Source organism: Caretta caretta, chromosome 5, assembly GCF_965140235.1.
Source record: "Caretta caretta isolate rCarCar2 chromosome 5, rCarCar1.hap1, whole genome shotgun sequence".
Lineage (NCBI taxonomy): Eukaryota > Metazoa > Chordata > Testudines > Cheloniidae > Caretta > Caretta caretta.
In genome coordinates, this window is record NC_134210.1 from 101,009,533 (window position 1) to 101,024,984 (window position 15,452).

The 15,452-nt window shown below is 45.4% G+C and overlaps 2 protein-coding genes across 4 annotated transcripts in view; one reads left to right on the top strand and one right to left on the bottom strand.

The window, feature by feature from the left end:
* Positions 1–14,746, bottom strand: part of TJP2 (tight junction protein 2) — a 94,529-nt gene extending 79,783 nt beyond the window's left edge. For 2 of the 3 annotated variants that reach the window (XM_048851725.2, XM_048851726.2), the window contains exon 1: positions 14,018–14,399. The gene's annotated coding sequence lies outside the window, so the exon portion shown is untranslated. Of the gene's footprint in view, positions 1–14,017; positions 14,400–14,656 lie in introns of those variants that run through there. The other variant, XM_048851728.2, reaches the window with a different exon arrangement.
* The window catches only part of LOC125637362 (uncharacterized), a 101,434-nt gene that overhangs the window by 69,574 nt on the left and 16,408 nt on the right, over positions 1–15,452 (top strand). The gene's annotated exons all lie outside the window — the stretch shown is intronic.

Sequence of the window (15,452 nt, forward strand, 5' to 3'; positions counted from 1 at the left end):
GCACGGTCTAAGAATTAAACTGTTATGATAGAAGCTCTGTGGCCGTTTGATTATGATTATGACACATGATTACGGCTTGCACTGTATCATCTAAAACAATGAGAGAGAGAAAAAAAAAAAACAGCCTTCAAATGTAGTTAAAGAAAAATCTGTACTGGTTTAGCCACATATTTATACTCCTGTAGAAAACTTAAGCAGAGATGCCCAAAATTAATCACAAGTCAGTTTACAAAAAAATCCACTCTGTACATTTCCACCAAACTGACACCGCTATAGGTTAATTTCACTTCTTTCTTTCTGTGGAGCATATGCACAGTTAATAATTTCCCCAAATGTATTTGTTATTTTAAATTATTTGATGACATTTCCCCACCCCGCCCCTTATTTGCTTTATTCTGTGACTTGCCAGTGCTGTGCTGCTTAGTTGGGCTTGGTCAAGTAAATCACACAGTAGCATTTCTGTTCCCTAAGAGATCTCGTAATCAGGAAAATGTTTAATTTGTTTTCCTGAGTATCTGATGGCGTAATTTTAAAAATCTACCTTCCAGGATTATTCACATTTGTGAAACTTGATTGCTGCTTGCAAACATTTATGCAAACACGAGAAGGGTCAGAACATGACTTAAGCAAATTCATTTCAAAATTCAAACATACCTGCAAAGAAATTTCATCCAGTATTTGTCCATCTCTGTTTAACAGATACAAGGTAGAAAATGAATGGATTTTCCAGTCTTTCACCTGGACGCGTCTAATAAACCCCTCCCAGTGAGTACTCAAAGGGTTTGCTCAACCCCAGAAAACTACAGGGTTAGCACTCTCATGGCTCGTGAATTTTATGCCCCAGAATAAAAGTTGATTCCCAGTTCAGTACCTGTTTGCAGGCACCTGCAAACAATTCAATGTATAATTTCTACGAAAGAGGAAACTCCAAGACCTTGACTGTGCTAGAAATGTCACTCTCATTTGTCAGCAGTAGCGGTGCTGTCCTGGTACAGCCAAAGGTGTAAATTCTAACGAAGGCTATTGCACTAGTGTTGGGGCCACCATGTCAACTGACCCTGCTCCAGGAAAGATCTCCTAGTGTAGCTGCACTCCAACTTTGGGTTGAGGAACAGAGAGAGAAACTAGAACAAGGCAGGAAGAAATGCAACATGGAAGGAAAGGAGAAGGCCAAAGAAGATTGTCTGAGCAATGTCTACATTGGGACAACTATCTGTGGTTCAACCCGGACTGAAAATAGTTTGACAAATAGAGAGCTCTCATGTGACTTTCAGCTATAGTCCAGATTAGAGAAACTGCAAAGAGGTATCAACCCCAGCAGGAGCACAGAGAGGCATTGTGCTTCTCAGAGCTCCAGGCACATAAGAGAAGCATGACCATGGTTACACCCCTCAAAGGTGCCGTAGAGTAGAGTAGTTCTCAATCTTTTGGCCCCTCCCCCACAACATGCTATAAAAACTCCACAGCCTGCCTGTACCACAACTGTCTTTTTGCATATAGATGCCAGAGCTGGTGTTAGGAGGTAGCAAGCAAGGCAATTGCCATAGGCCCCACAAAGCTCAGTTACTCAGGCTTCAGCTCCCACAGCAGGGTAGTGGGGCTTTGGGCTCCAGTTGCTGCGAGACTCCAGAGCTTCAGCTCTGAGCCCCAGGAAGTCTAACACCAGCCCTGCTTGGTGGACCTCCGGGTAAGAATGCAGCTGCAGAGGCCATGGCCTTTTCTCCTCCCCATCGCCTTTGGAGCACCTTGTAGCCCATACAGCATTATGGCAAGGAACAGCTCATGTGCAGAGGCTAGACATGATCTAGTCCATAGATAGGGATAAACCATATTCAACACCTGTTATAGAAAATGTGTTAGATCCCTCACACTACTATGAGTCAAACACACTTAATATAAAGGGTGACAAAAGCAATTTGACCCTGTCTTCATTAACCATAGTCACAGCCTAATCATTTTAGTATCAGTTGAACTGGATGGCAGGGAGATAACTAACTGATAACATTAGCCACAGGTTATTTTCCCTAGTACAGAAAGTGTCTTGGATACAAGACAAGATTCACTTCCTCACATACCCAAAATTAACAGCTTTTACTTTGAGCATGTACGGATTATAGAAACTAATCACGGAAGTGACAAAGAAACAAGACATCAAGCCCACCTGCACACTTGTTTCAGTATTAGACAAATAATGATTAAAAAAGAAAGTTTGGGAATCTTTTTAACTCTTTGGTTTTTTGATTTGCAAATCAACATGAGTGCTCTCCCATAAAGATATGCCCCGTGCTGATCATATTTAGCTAGACCTATTGAAATAATGTCTTAAATGGGGGGGAAAGGGCATATCGAGAATCAGGGAAGGCACTGAAACAGAAGATGAGGGCCAGAAAACTTCTTTGAATTATTTCATTTATTGGAAATGCTTTTGACCTCTTAGAGAATGTCCCTAGCCTGAATAGCCCATATGGTCCCAGAGATTCTCAGAATCAGCTTATACATAGTTGCAGTAAGGAGGCTAGACACACCATGGCACAGCAAGTCAAATCTGCTGGCTATTAAGCAGAGATAGCTGATGAAGCAGATGCTAGAAGGAAGAGAGAGAAAACAGCCACTGTTTGTGCACAGAATCACTGATAATGGCTACATGGGAGGGAGATTTCTTGGGCGGTTTCTCCAGTCAGACCTCAAGGAGTAGCAAGCACTTTTCTTTTCAACGTGACTACAGGAAACAGGCAGAGCAAATGTAAGCCTTGCAGCATAAGCATGTGAAACCTTTGTTAGAGGAATGCCCACATTACTGGAGTTCAGACTTAGTTTTTAAGACAACATGGCCTAAACACTTTGTGGAATTAGTTTGTTTAGTGTGGTGGGTGAAGAATATAGATGAGTAACTCATATTAGGAGAGCTATGAGTAGGCATGTGTGAATTAGTATGGGAAAAATTCCAAACCAGCCCTGAAAAGTCTGCACTCCCCTGTAGCTAAATGAAAACTATACTGTGTTTGAAATCTGGTTTAAAAAATACTGGTTTGTTCATTTTTCTGCATAACTCCAATTAAGAAGTACGAGGACCTATGACTCGCAAGACAAGGCTGCGCCTTCTTGTCACAGTTAACCTAAATCTAAGCATCTTACGATTTCTCATGCTTCCTAAAAGCAAAACGTGCAGCTATAATGTGCACAGTTGTGAAGGAACTCTACAAGATCTCAGCTCACACTAAGGGTGCTCATCAACATGACAGCCGGAATCGTGTCAGGAGCTCCCCAGACCCCCTACCCCATTATAATACAGTTCTATTTTAGAATGTTTTCAGAAAAAGGCATATTCAGATTTGAACAGAACCCTCCAAAGCTATCTGGAAAGGTTTGGAGTAACCACAAGATTTGGATTCTTATCAAATGTATCTGAACCACCCACTCTGATGCCTTTCCAAAAAGGAGTGTCAAATAAATTTATTTTATGTAAATAGGGAAAGATGTATGGGATAGCTGTCACTGATGTGTAAAAGATGTTAGGGAGGGCTGCAGAGGCCAAGGTCAAGACTCATCCTCCATTTTGATAGGCCAGTTCCTGAGCTGCAGTCAACACTAAGCTCTGGTTGCTGTTGTGTTAGCTATGTACAGTTTAAATAAAAATAATGCAAGTGTAAGATGCAAGCTCTCCAGGCCTTAATAAGAAGACAACACAGAGTCCAAAGCCCCAGCACATTGGTACTGTTAAGGACTCATGTACATTCCAAAGCAGACCACCATTATGAGTAGAGCCCTGTGTAGATACAAAATCTGTATCCACATCCGATCCGCAAACGTGGTCTGCAAATATAAAGAGCATATAAAGAGTAAATTTGGCCTTAAAAGGGCAGTAACAAGCTCTAAAGACATCAGGGTTAACAAGTAAGGATATTGTAGAGTTGGCTGGACTCAAGGGATCGGTCCTAGAGTTGTTCTTTTTGAGGAAGAGGCTAGGTTAGTTGAGGGATAGGGAGTGGCCTGGGGCTGGACAGTTCTGTTTCGGGAAGGGCAGGTCCGATATTTTTTGGATAAAACTCTGAACCTGGTGGATTCTCAAACACTTGTTAATATTTGTCCATCGCTAGTTGTGAGTCTAACGACCTGGCAACATTAAAAAAACATGCACAGAAAGTCCCTACGTTGATGTAGTTACGCCAATGCAACCCTAATGTAGCTGTGGTGTTGCCATGTGAAGCAGCAGTTATACTGGGGGAGATCAATTCAGTAGTTGCATGGATGCTAGTTCTGTTACTGTAGACAAGGCCAAATTCACCCCACCCCACTCTGAAACATGCCTTTGTATGCCTGCTGTTGTGTACATTTGTTTTTACTGGCAGCTTGGTTGGACTGTCTTGGAAAAGCCATCAAAGGCTCACTGAAGTCCAGTGCATGTTGGGATTAAGACTCACAGACTTTATGCAATTAATTACCTGATATGAAAGATAGCTGTGTCAGAATGGTTTGAGCATTGGCCTGCTAAACCCAGGGTTGTGAGTTCAATCCTTGAGGGGGCCATTTAGGGATCTGGGGCAAAAATTGGGGATTGGTCCTGCTTTGAGCAGGGGGTTGGACTAGATGATCTCCTGAGGCACATAAGAGGAGGTCCCTTCCAACCCTGATATTCTATGATTCTATGATACTCTGCCTCAACTAAACTTGATACTTTCCTGCCTGTTTGAAATAACATGAATGTGTCAGGAAAAAATATATATTCCAAGCCCAGTACACTGTAGCTGTTTCTCCATAATTGTGCACCTTTTTTTAAATTGGAATGACTGATAATACTCACAAATGGTTAAAAAGGGATTAATTGGATGTAGACAGAGGCTACTAAAAATTGAATTGGTTATGGTGCATAGAATGGAAATGCTGAGTTCTGCTGCTTAAGTGATCAAAAAAAGACTTAAAAATACTATATTAGAGATCATCTCACTTCTATTCACTCCAGAACAAAACACAAGACAATTCCACACAAATGGGAAAAATTCACATTTGTAACAGAATATTTATTCTATTTTATATAAATGGTTCAAAAGTGACTCCCCCTCCCCCAAAGAATAATCTTTCTATATTTGGATAGAAATTTTTCTGTCTTGCGCTTTTAGAGCTGTCGGGCTGTTAACGAAAGCTACTGGTGCCAAACATTTTGCCAATTTTGAATTTAAAATAGAACTAAATGAAGATTTGGATATTATTCAATTTCTCATCATTCAGGATGGCTATTGTCCAATTCTTTTTCTGATGTTGTTTAACATGTACACTTTAAAACAAACAAACAAAAAAACCCAGTCCAACTCTAGGAACCGTGTCAGCAGCTATATGACATTTTAAAATCACAAAGAAATATCTCCTGCTTGTCCTTATGAGACACTGAACTAGGAAAGAGGGAGATTAAGCAAAGATACGGGACACTCAATTACTGTGATGGCTTATTTTAAAGCCTCTGTGAAGGAGCTCTGTGTAGAGATTGCATTTTGTGCACAATATTATGGTCAGTTTTCACCCATACTAGGTTCTGAAAATATATTACAAACACAGCCTTCTAATTTTGCACCTGCACTAAACACAAATTCTAGATTTAACAGTTCTTGGATTAGTAGGGCTATCCAGGGTGTCAAACAGGCGGAATTGTGTCCTATACAGTGACATCATGTTACAATAGGCAGTTTGTTAAGGCCCCCCTTAGATAATTATATCCAAGTCACTCAGGCAGTGAGCTTACTAAAATCAGATACATACATAGAAGAAAAATCTTCTTACAAGGATGTGACCAATTTTAACAAGCATTTTAAGGTAGAGACAGGTGACTCAGGTTTATAATTAGCTCTGACCAGCAACCAGACTGTAGCATTCTTTATCTGCAATCACAAATACCAAAAGGTATAAAATTCCTTCCCATTTTTGAAAATAATTACTTCCCCTCTCATCCTTATGACTGCAGGCCATATTAGAGCAAATTTGTTAAACTTAAACAAAACAGGAAAGGCTATTAAATCATCCCCACCTCTGCAACAGTGTATTTTGTCTTTGTCTCTTGTCACCCCAATATTGTAAACTATTGCAGATTGGGGCTTTGGACTGTAAACTCTTCAGAAAAGGAACTAAAGTGTATTAATGAAAAGCACTACATAAGAGCTAGACATGGTTATTATTTGTGTGTCAGGCCCAACACTAAATAACTATAAGCACCAATTAGCAACACATCAACACCAATTAAAAATGGCTTTTGAATAGTTATTTTTGATCCATAGGCAAATGACAACCATAAGTGATCTGAAGAAGAGCTCTGTGTAACCTGGTCTACACTATAAAGTTAGGGCGACCTATCTCTGTAAGTGCCTACACTAAAATGTAGCTCCCACCAACGTAACTTGCTCACTACTCCGAGTAAGGCTTGATCTACACTACAGAGCCCGCCTGCTGCCTGGGCTAGGGCTCTCTTCCCGCCCTCCAATCCCTCAGCAGGAGGCACAGCTGTAAGTCCTGGCAGCAGGGCTAACAGCGGGAGTCCCCTCCAGCACTGCTTCAGGGCTGACAGCCCCAGCTGTGAGCCTGCTGCAAGGTTCAATTTCACAGCAGGGAGCCTACCCGCAGTGAAATTGACATTGTCATTTTCACTGCTGCTATTATTTCACATTTTGGCTCCGGCTCTTGGCTGTCAACCCCAGAGCTGGGGGGCTCTAGCTGTGAACCTCACATCAGGCTGGCAGCTTGGGCTGTCGGGCCCCTAGCTGTGAGCCAGCACCTGCCTGACAGCTTGGGGGGCAGGTGTGAGCCCCCTGCCTACAGCTGAGGCAGTCAGCCCCAGGGCTGCTGGGCTCCAGCTTCAGTGTCCTACCATGCCCCACTTTGGTTGGCGGAAGCACTCCTGGTAAGGATATGCACCACCACCAAAAGGAGCAAGTGTGAACATGAACCACTACTTCAATTACTGTGGTGGCTGTACATTGAATTAACTTAAGTTGACTTAATTTTGTAGTGTAGACAAGCCCTTAAATACTCCACCTCTGCGACAGGCACAACGCTGAAGTCAATGTAGTTAGGTCGACACAGCGTCAGTGTAGACACTGTGTTGCTGCCTTTCAGAAACAATCCCACAATATCTCACGCTGGCAATTAAATTGGTGCAAGGACTCCCGGTGAAGATGCCCACCGCCGATGCAAGGAGCATAGTGTGGATGTGTAAAAAACAATTCAATTACTGCCATGGCATAGTCGACATAATTTAGGTTGACTTAATTGTGTAGTGTACACTTGTAGTGTAGCTTGTCTCTCTCACCAACAGAAGCTGATTCAATAAACGATATTACCTCATTCACCTCGTCTCTCTAACCGTAAGTGACTCATTAAAATGAAATTCAACTGTAGAAGGCATTGCACCAATACATTCTTAAGTGCCTATACATAAATGCACGAAGCCTGGGAAACAAGCAGGGAGAACTGGAAGTCCTGGCACAGTCAAGGAATTACGAGGTCATTGGAATAACAGAGACTTGGTGGGATAACTCACATGACTGGAGTACTGTCATGGATGGATATAAACTGTTCAGGAAGGACAGGCAGGGCAGAAAAGGTGGGGCAGTTGCATTGTATGTAAGAGAGCAGTAGGATTGCTCAGAGCTCCAGAATGAAACTGCAGAAAAACCTGAAAGTCTCTGGATTAAGTTTAGAAGTGTGAGCAACAAGGGTGATGTTGTGGTGGGAGTCTGCTATAGACCACCAGACCAGGGGGATGAGGCTTTCTTCCGGCAACTAACGGAAGTTACTAGATTGCAGGCCCTGGTTCTCCTGGGAGACTTCAATCACCCTGATATCTGCTGGGAGAGCAATACAGCGGTGCACAGACTATCCAGGAAGTTTTTGGAAAGTGTAGGGGACAATTTCCTGGTGCAAGTGCTGGAGGAACCAACTAGGGGCAGAGCTCTTCCTGACCTGCTCCTCACAAACCGGGAAGAATAAGTAGGGGAAGCAAAAGTGGATGGGAACCTGGGAGGCAGCGACCATGAGATGGTCGAGTTCAGGATCCTGACACAAGGAAGAAAGGAGAGCAGCAGAATATGGACCCTGGACTTCAGAAAAGCAGACTGACTCCCTCAGGGAACTAATGGGTAGGATCCCCTGGGAGAATAATATGAAGGCGAAAGGAGTCCAGGAGAGCTGGCTGTATTTTAAAGAATCCTTATTGAGGTTACAGGAACAAACCATCCCAATGTGTAGAAAGAATAGTAAATATGGCAGGTGACCAGCTTGGCTTAACAGTGAAATCCTTGCTGATCTTAAACACAAAAAAGAAGCTTACAAGAAGTGGAAGATTGGACAAATGACCAGGGAGGAGTATAAAAATATTGCTCGGGCATGCAGGAGTGGAATCAGGAAGGCCAAATCACACCTGGAGTTGCAGCTAGCAAGAGATGTTAAGAGTAACAAGAAGGGTTTCTTCATAGAATAGAATCATAGAATATCAGGGTTGGAAGGGACCTCAGGAGGTCATCTAGTCCAACCCCCTGCTCGAAGCAGGACCAATTCCCAGTTAAATCATCCCAGCCAGGGCTTTGTCAAGCCTGACCTTAAAAACCTCTAAGGAAGGAGATTCTACCACCTCCCTAGGTAACGCATTCCAGTGTTTCACCACCCTCATAGTGAAAAAGTTTTTCCTAATATCCAATCTAAACCTCCCCCACTGCAACTTGAGACCATTACTCCTCGTTCTGTCATCTGCTACCATTGAGAACAGTCTAGAGCCATCCTCTTTGGAACCCCCTTTCAGGTAGTTGAAAGCAGCTATCAAATCCCCCCTCATTCTTCTCTTCTGCAGACTAAACAATCCCAGCTCCCTCAGCCTCTCCTCATAAGTCATGTGTTCTAGACCCCTAATCATTTTTGTTGCCCTTCGCTGGACTTCAGGTATGTTAGCAACAAGAAGAAAGTCAAGAAAAGTGTGGGCCCCTTACTGAATGAGGGAGAGCGACAGAGGATTTGGGAAAAGCTAATGTACTGAATGCTTTTTTTGCCTCTGTCTTCACGAACAAGGTCAGCTCCCAGACTACTGCACTGGGCAGCACAGCATGGGGAGGAGGTGACCAGCTCTCTGTGGAGAAAGAAGTGGTTCGGGACTATTTAAAAAAGCTGGACGAGCACAAGTCCATGGGACCGGATGCACTGCATCCGAGGGTGCTAAAAGGGTTGGCGAATGTGATTGCAGAGCCATTGGCCATTATCTTTGAAAACTCATGGTGATTGGGGGAGGTCCCAGATGACTGGAAAAAGGCTAATGTAGTGCCCATCTTTACAAAAAGGGAAGAAGGAGAATCCGGGGAACCACAGGCCAGTCAGCCTCACCTCAGTCCCTGGAAAAATCACGGAGCAGGTCCTCAAGGAATCAATTCTGAAGCACGTAGAGGAGAGGAAAGTGATCAGGAACAGTCAGCATGGATTCACCAAGGGCAAGTCATGCCTGACTAATCTAATTGCCTTCTACGATGAGATAACTGGCTCTGTGGATGAGGGGAAAGCAGTGGACGTTTTAGTCCTTGACTTTAGCAAAGGTTTTGATACGGTCTCCCACAGTATTCTTGCCAGCAAGTTAAAGAAGTATGGGCTGGATGAATGGACTATAAGGTAGATAGAAAGCTGGCTAGATCATTGGGCTCAACGGGTAGTGATCAATGGCTTCATATCTAGTTGGCAGCCAGTATCAAGCGGAGTGCTCGAAGGGTCGGTCCTGGGGCTGGTTTTGTTCAGTATCTTCATAAATGATCTGGAGGATGGTGTGGATTGCACCCTCAGCAAGTTTGCAGATGACACTAAACTGGGAGGAGTGGTAGATATGCTGAAGGGTAGGAATAGGATACAAAGGGACCTAGACAAATTAGAGGATTGGGCCAAAGGAAATCTGATGAGGTTCAACAAGGACAAGTGCAGAGTTCTGCACTTAGGATGGAAGAATCCCATGCATTGCTACAGACTAGGGACTGAATGGCTAGGCAGCAGTTCTACAGAAAAGGACCTAGGGGTTACAGTGGACAAAAAGCTGGATATGAGTCAACAGTGTGCCCTTGTTGCCAAGAAGGCTAATGGCATTTTAGGCTGTATAAGTAGGGGCATTGCCAGCAGGTCGAGGGACGTGATCTTTCCCCTCTATTCAACATTGTTTAGGCCTCATCTGGAGTAGCGTGTCCACTTTTGGGCCCCACACTACAAGGAGGATGGGGAAAAACTGGAAAGCGTCCAGCAGAGGGCAACAAAAATGATTAGGGGACTGGAACACATAACTTATGAGGAGAGGCTGAGGGAACTGGGATTGTTTAGTCTGAAGAAGAGAAGAGTGAGGGGGGATTTGATAGCTGCTTTCAACTACCTGAAAGGGGGTTCCAAAGAGGATGGATCGAGACTGTTCTCAGTGGTAGCAGATGATAGAACAAGGAGTAATGGTCTCACGTTGCAGTAGGGGAAGTTTAGTTTGGATATTAGGAAAAACTTTTTCACTAGGAGGGTGGTAAAGCACTGGAATGCGTTACCAAGGGTAGTGGTGGAATCTCCTTCCTTTGAGGTTTTTAAGGTCAGGCTTGACAAAGCCTGGCTGGGATAATTTAGTTGGGGATTGGTCCTGCTTTGAGCAGGGGGCTGGACTAGATAACTTCCTGAGGTCCCTTCCAACCCTGATATTCTGTGATTCTTGTTAATCTCAATGGGCTCCTTGTACCCATGCTCAGTCACATCCAGAGTTTAATCAAAGTAGATTTGTGGTTGCCTCTATGGGGGCCCAACCTTGGGGTTTAGAGGTTTCAAATACTACCTTAGCCCTTGTTTCCTATGTCACAATCTCAGTTTTTAAATCTTGTCTGAAACTTCATCTGTTTAATTCCAACTACTGTTGTTACCAATATTAGTACTGTGTAATAACAACTCTGACATCATAATCAAAAAGGCTGACAAAGGAGGTGCTGTTGTCATCATGAATAGGTCGGAATATGAACAAGAGGCTGCTCGGCAGCTCTCCAACACCAGTTTCTACAAGCCATTACCCTCTGATCCCACTGAGGGTTACCAAAAGAAACTACAGCATTTGCTCAAGAAACTCGCTGAAAAAGCACAAACACAAATCCGCACAGACACACCCCTGGAGCCCCGACCTGGGGTATTCTATCTGCTACCCAAGATCCATAAACCTGGAAATCCTGGATGCCCCATCATCTCAGGCATTGGCACCCTGACAGCAGGATTGTCTGGCTATGTAGACTCCCTCCTCAGGCCCTATGCTACCAGCACTCCCAGCTACCTTCGAGACACCACTGACTTCCTGAGGAAACTACAATGCATCGGTGATCTTCCTGAAAACACCATCCTGGCCACTATGGATGTAGAAGCCCTCTACACCAACATTCCACACAAAGATGGACTACAAGCCGTCAGGAACACTATCCCCGATAATGTCACGGCAAACCTGGTGGCTGAACTTTGTGACTTTGTCCTTACCCATAACTATTTTACATTTGGGGACAATGTATACCTTAAAATCAGTGGCACTGCAATGGGTACCTGCATGGCCCCACAGTATGCCAACATTTTTATGGCTGACTTAGAACAACGCTTCCTGAGCTCTTGTTCCCTAAAGCCCCTACTCTACTTGCACTATATTGATGACATCTTCATCATCTGGACTCATGGAAAAGCAGCCCTTGAGGAATTCCACCATGATTTCAACAATTTCCATCCCACCATCAACCTCAGCCTGGACCAGTCCACACAAGAGATCCTGGACACTACGATGCTAATAAGCGATGGTCACATAAACGCCACCCTATACCGGAAACCTACTGACCGCTATTCCTACCTACATGCCTCCAGCTTTCACCCAGACCACACCACATGATTCATTGTCTACAGCCAAGCTCTATGATACAACCGCCATTTACTCCAACCCCTCAGACAGAGACAAACGCCTACAAGATCTCTATCAAGCATTCTTACAACTACAATACCCACCTGCTGAAGTGAAGAAACAGATTGACAGAGCCAGAAGAGTACCCAGAAGTCACCTACTACAGGACAGGCCCAACAAACAAAATAACAGAACGCCACTAGCCGTCACCTTCAGCCCCCAACTAAAACCTCTCCAACTCATCATCAAGGATCTACAACCTATCCTGAAGGATGACCCATCGCTCTCACAAATCTTGGGAAACAGGCCAGTCCTTGCCTACAGACAGCCCCCAACCTGAAGCAAATACTCACCAGCAACCACACACCACACAACAGAACCACTAACCCAGGAACCTATCCTTGCAACAAAGCCCGTTGCCAACTGTGTCCACATATCTATTCGGGGGACACCATCATAGGGCCTAATCACATCAGCCACACTATCAGAGGCTCGTTCACCTGCACATCCACCAATGTGATATATGCCATCATGTGCCAGCAATGCCCCCCTGCCATGTACATTGGGCAAACTAGACAGACAGTCTCTACGTAAAAGAATAAATGGACACAAATCAGATGTCAAGAATTTTAACATTCATAAAGCAGTCGGAGAACACTTCAATCTCTCTGGTCACTCGATTTCTGACCTAAAAGTGGCTATTCTTCAACCAAAAAAAACTTCAAAAACAGACTCCAAGGAGAGACTGCTGAATTGGAATTAATTTGCAAATTGGATACTATTAATTTAGGCTTGAATAGAGACTGGGAGTGGTTGAGTCATTACAAAAAGTAAAACTATTTCCCCTTGTTTATTCTCTCTCCTCCCCGCCCCCCCCCCCCCCCCCAGACGTTCTTGTTAACTGCTGGAAATGGCCCACTACAAAAGTTTTTCTCCCCCCCCTCCTGCTGGTAATAGCTCATCTTAAGTGATCACTCTCCTTACAGTGTGCATGATAAACACCCATTTTTCATGTTTTGGGTGTATATAAATCTCCTCACTGTATTTTCCACTGAATGCATCCGATGAAGTGAGCTGTAGCTCACGAAAGCTTATGCTCAAATAAATTGGTTAGTCTCTAAGGTGCCACAAGTACTCCTTTTCTTTTTGCGAATACAGACTAACATGGCTGCTACTCTGAAACTTGTATTGTAAAGACATTCTAAATCCCTATTATTTTGGTGTGCGCTTCTCCTCCGCCCTCCAAGAAAGAAAACTAACAAAGCCTATCTGACTCCTCAGTGACAGCTCTTCCCACCTAGTATCATAGTCTCCCTGAAAGTACTTAATGTGCAAACAGAAACATATAGGCCCATAATCCTGTTAAAGTAAAGATCATCTGTAAATCAGATTCTCGCTATTCACACTCCCTAGAGGAGAGGTTGGTAGTATGAGCCAGGAAGACGAGCCCCTCCCTCCTGTCGCCAGGGGCAGGCAGCCTGCCTATTTAACATGAGGCTAAACAGAGAGCAATGTGCAGCCAGCCACACACACCCAATCAAGGCTTCTCTCAACCACGGCGCACGCCCACAAAAGGGCAGGAAAGCAGAGATGGGGGTGAGACGCAGATTCCCGATCCAGATCAGAGATATGCCCAACGTTTAGGGAAGCCGGGCTCCGGAGCAGAACTTTGCCACCGGCTGGTGAACAGAGGTTTTGTTCAGCCCCATTGCACAGCGCCAGCAGCCGGATGTTCAGTTCCAACCCTCCCCAAAAATCAGGAGGTTGCTTTGCGCACCTCTGCACAAGGAGCTATTCTAAACAGGGGTTGGACGGGAACAGAAACAAACAAACGGGAACAATTCCTTCCCCCTCCTGCTGCCAGCGTCACCTACGCTGGAAGAGTCCCGGCTAACAAACAAGCGAAGCGCCCAGCGCACACGTGGGTGAGTGGGAATTACATCCTTCGCTTCCCTGTCCCGCAATAGCCCCGCGCACACACTCCCCCATTGTTTCCCCTAAGGACTAAGCTCGGGGGGGAGGGGGAGGAGAGGGTGTTGGAAGCAAAAGTTAAGCAAAGAAGCCGCTTCAAATGGGAGCCCAAAGGCTCAGCCCCTCTCCCGCTCACCCAGGTAAGTGACATACCTGGCGCTGAGCCGGCTGGAAAGGCGCCCACAGCAGACAGACCCTGCAGCAGCCCGCGCACCTTATGGGGCTGAGCGCTCGCCGGCCCCCTCGCAGCCTGGCACGTCTGGGGAAGGCGGTGCGGCTGCAGTGTGTCTCTGAGTCAGGCTATTTCCTGTTGGAGGCAGAGGGAAAAGGAGGGAGGGCAGGGGGAGGTGTTTAATCCAGGGCCGCGGCGTTCGCCGTCTCCAGCAGGGCAGGTGAGCGCGCCGCTCGGGGCCCGGGATGGGAGCGGGCCCAGCCCTTTGGAGCGATCCAGGGAAAGCCCAGCAGGCACCTGCCGCTCGAGTCTCACCTCCCGCGCCCGGCCAGGCCCTCGCTTGTCGCCCGGCGAGCGGGAAGGGAGGTGGAGCCGGGAGCTCCCGTGCACGGAAGCGCTGCCCGCCGGAGGTTTGTGCCCCAGTCCTGCGCACGCCACCGCACTGGGCGTTCACACTCCGCCTGCGTTTGATTAGCCCAGCTCCTGGCCTTCCCCCGGCTGAGCAAATCGCCCCTGAAGTGCAGGGATCCTGCCTGGAAACTCTCACAAACTTTCCAGCACGCGCTCGGTCTCAGCTGATCCTACACCAAAACAGAGCCTCAGCCGATCCGCTCACTTACCCCAGACTCGGTGCCTTCTCTTCCTGCCATTTACTGGCAGCTTCTCCCTCTGGCCACCCCCGCTCCTGGCTCTGGCTGGAGAGAGTGGAACAGGAAATACCGGTTCAAAACCCGGGTACAATAGGTGCGATCAGGAAAGCAACTCCTCTTGGCGCTTAGTCACTGTATGGTATCTACTGAGCCACTAAAACCATCATTGTTTCGACCTGAAACTCACCCTCTTGCTGACACTTTTGCCTCATAAGCGAGCGGAAAAGTTTGTGAGGAGTCTCCCCTCCCCTAAAATCTACATTAAATTCCAAATCACAAATATATTCATTTCAAAATAAAATATCAGAAAAACTGCCCTGTCTGCCCTGATCTTTGACTCCTTGGCTTTACAGCCTAAAAGTTTGATAATTTTTTCGTTAGGAAGTGTTTGAGAGGGAGTGTAATCCATAAAATAGGGTGAGCCTGGGATTTAGGAGAGATGAGTTCTAATCCAGTTTCTGCTACAGTGTAACCTGTGGCAAATCACTTCACCTCTATGTGCCTGTTTCCCCTCCCTTTGTCTATGTAGATTGCAATCTTCTTCCTTTGGGGACTGATCTCTATTGAAGCCTCTACAAATCATACTAATCTTAAAAAGCACTGCTGATTTGACAGCTGTTGGCTGTGTTTAGTCACTGAACAAGTACAAGAACATAAGAACGGCCATACTGGGTCAGACCAATAGTCCATCTAGCCCAATATCCAATCTTCTGACATGGCCAGTGCCAGGTGCTTCAGAAGGAATGAACAGAACAGGCACTCATGG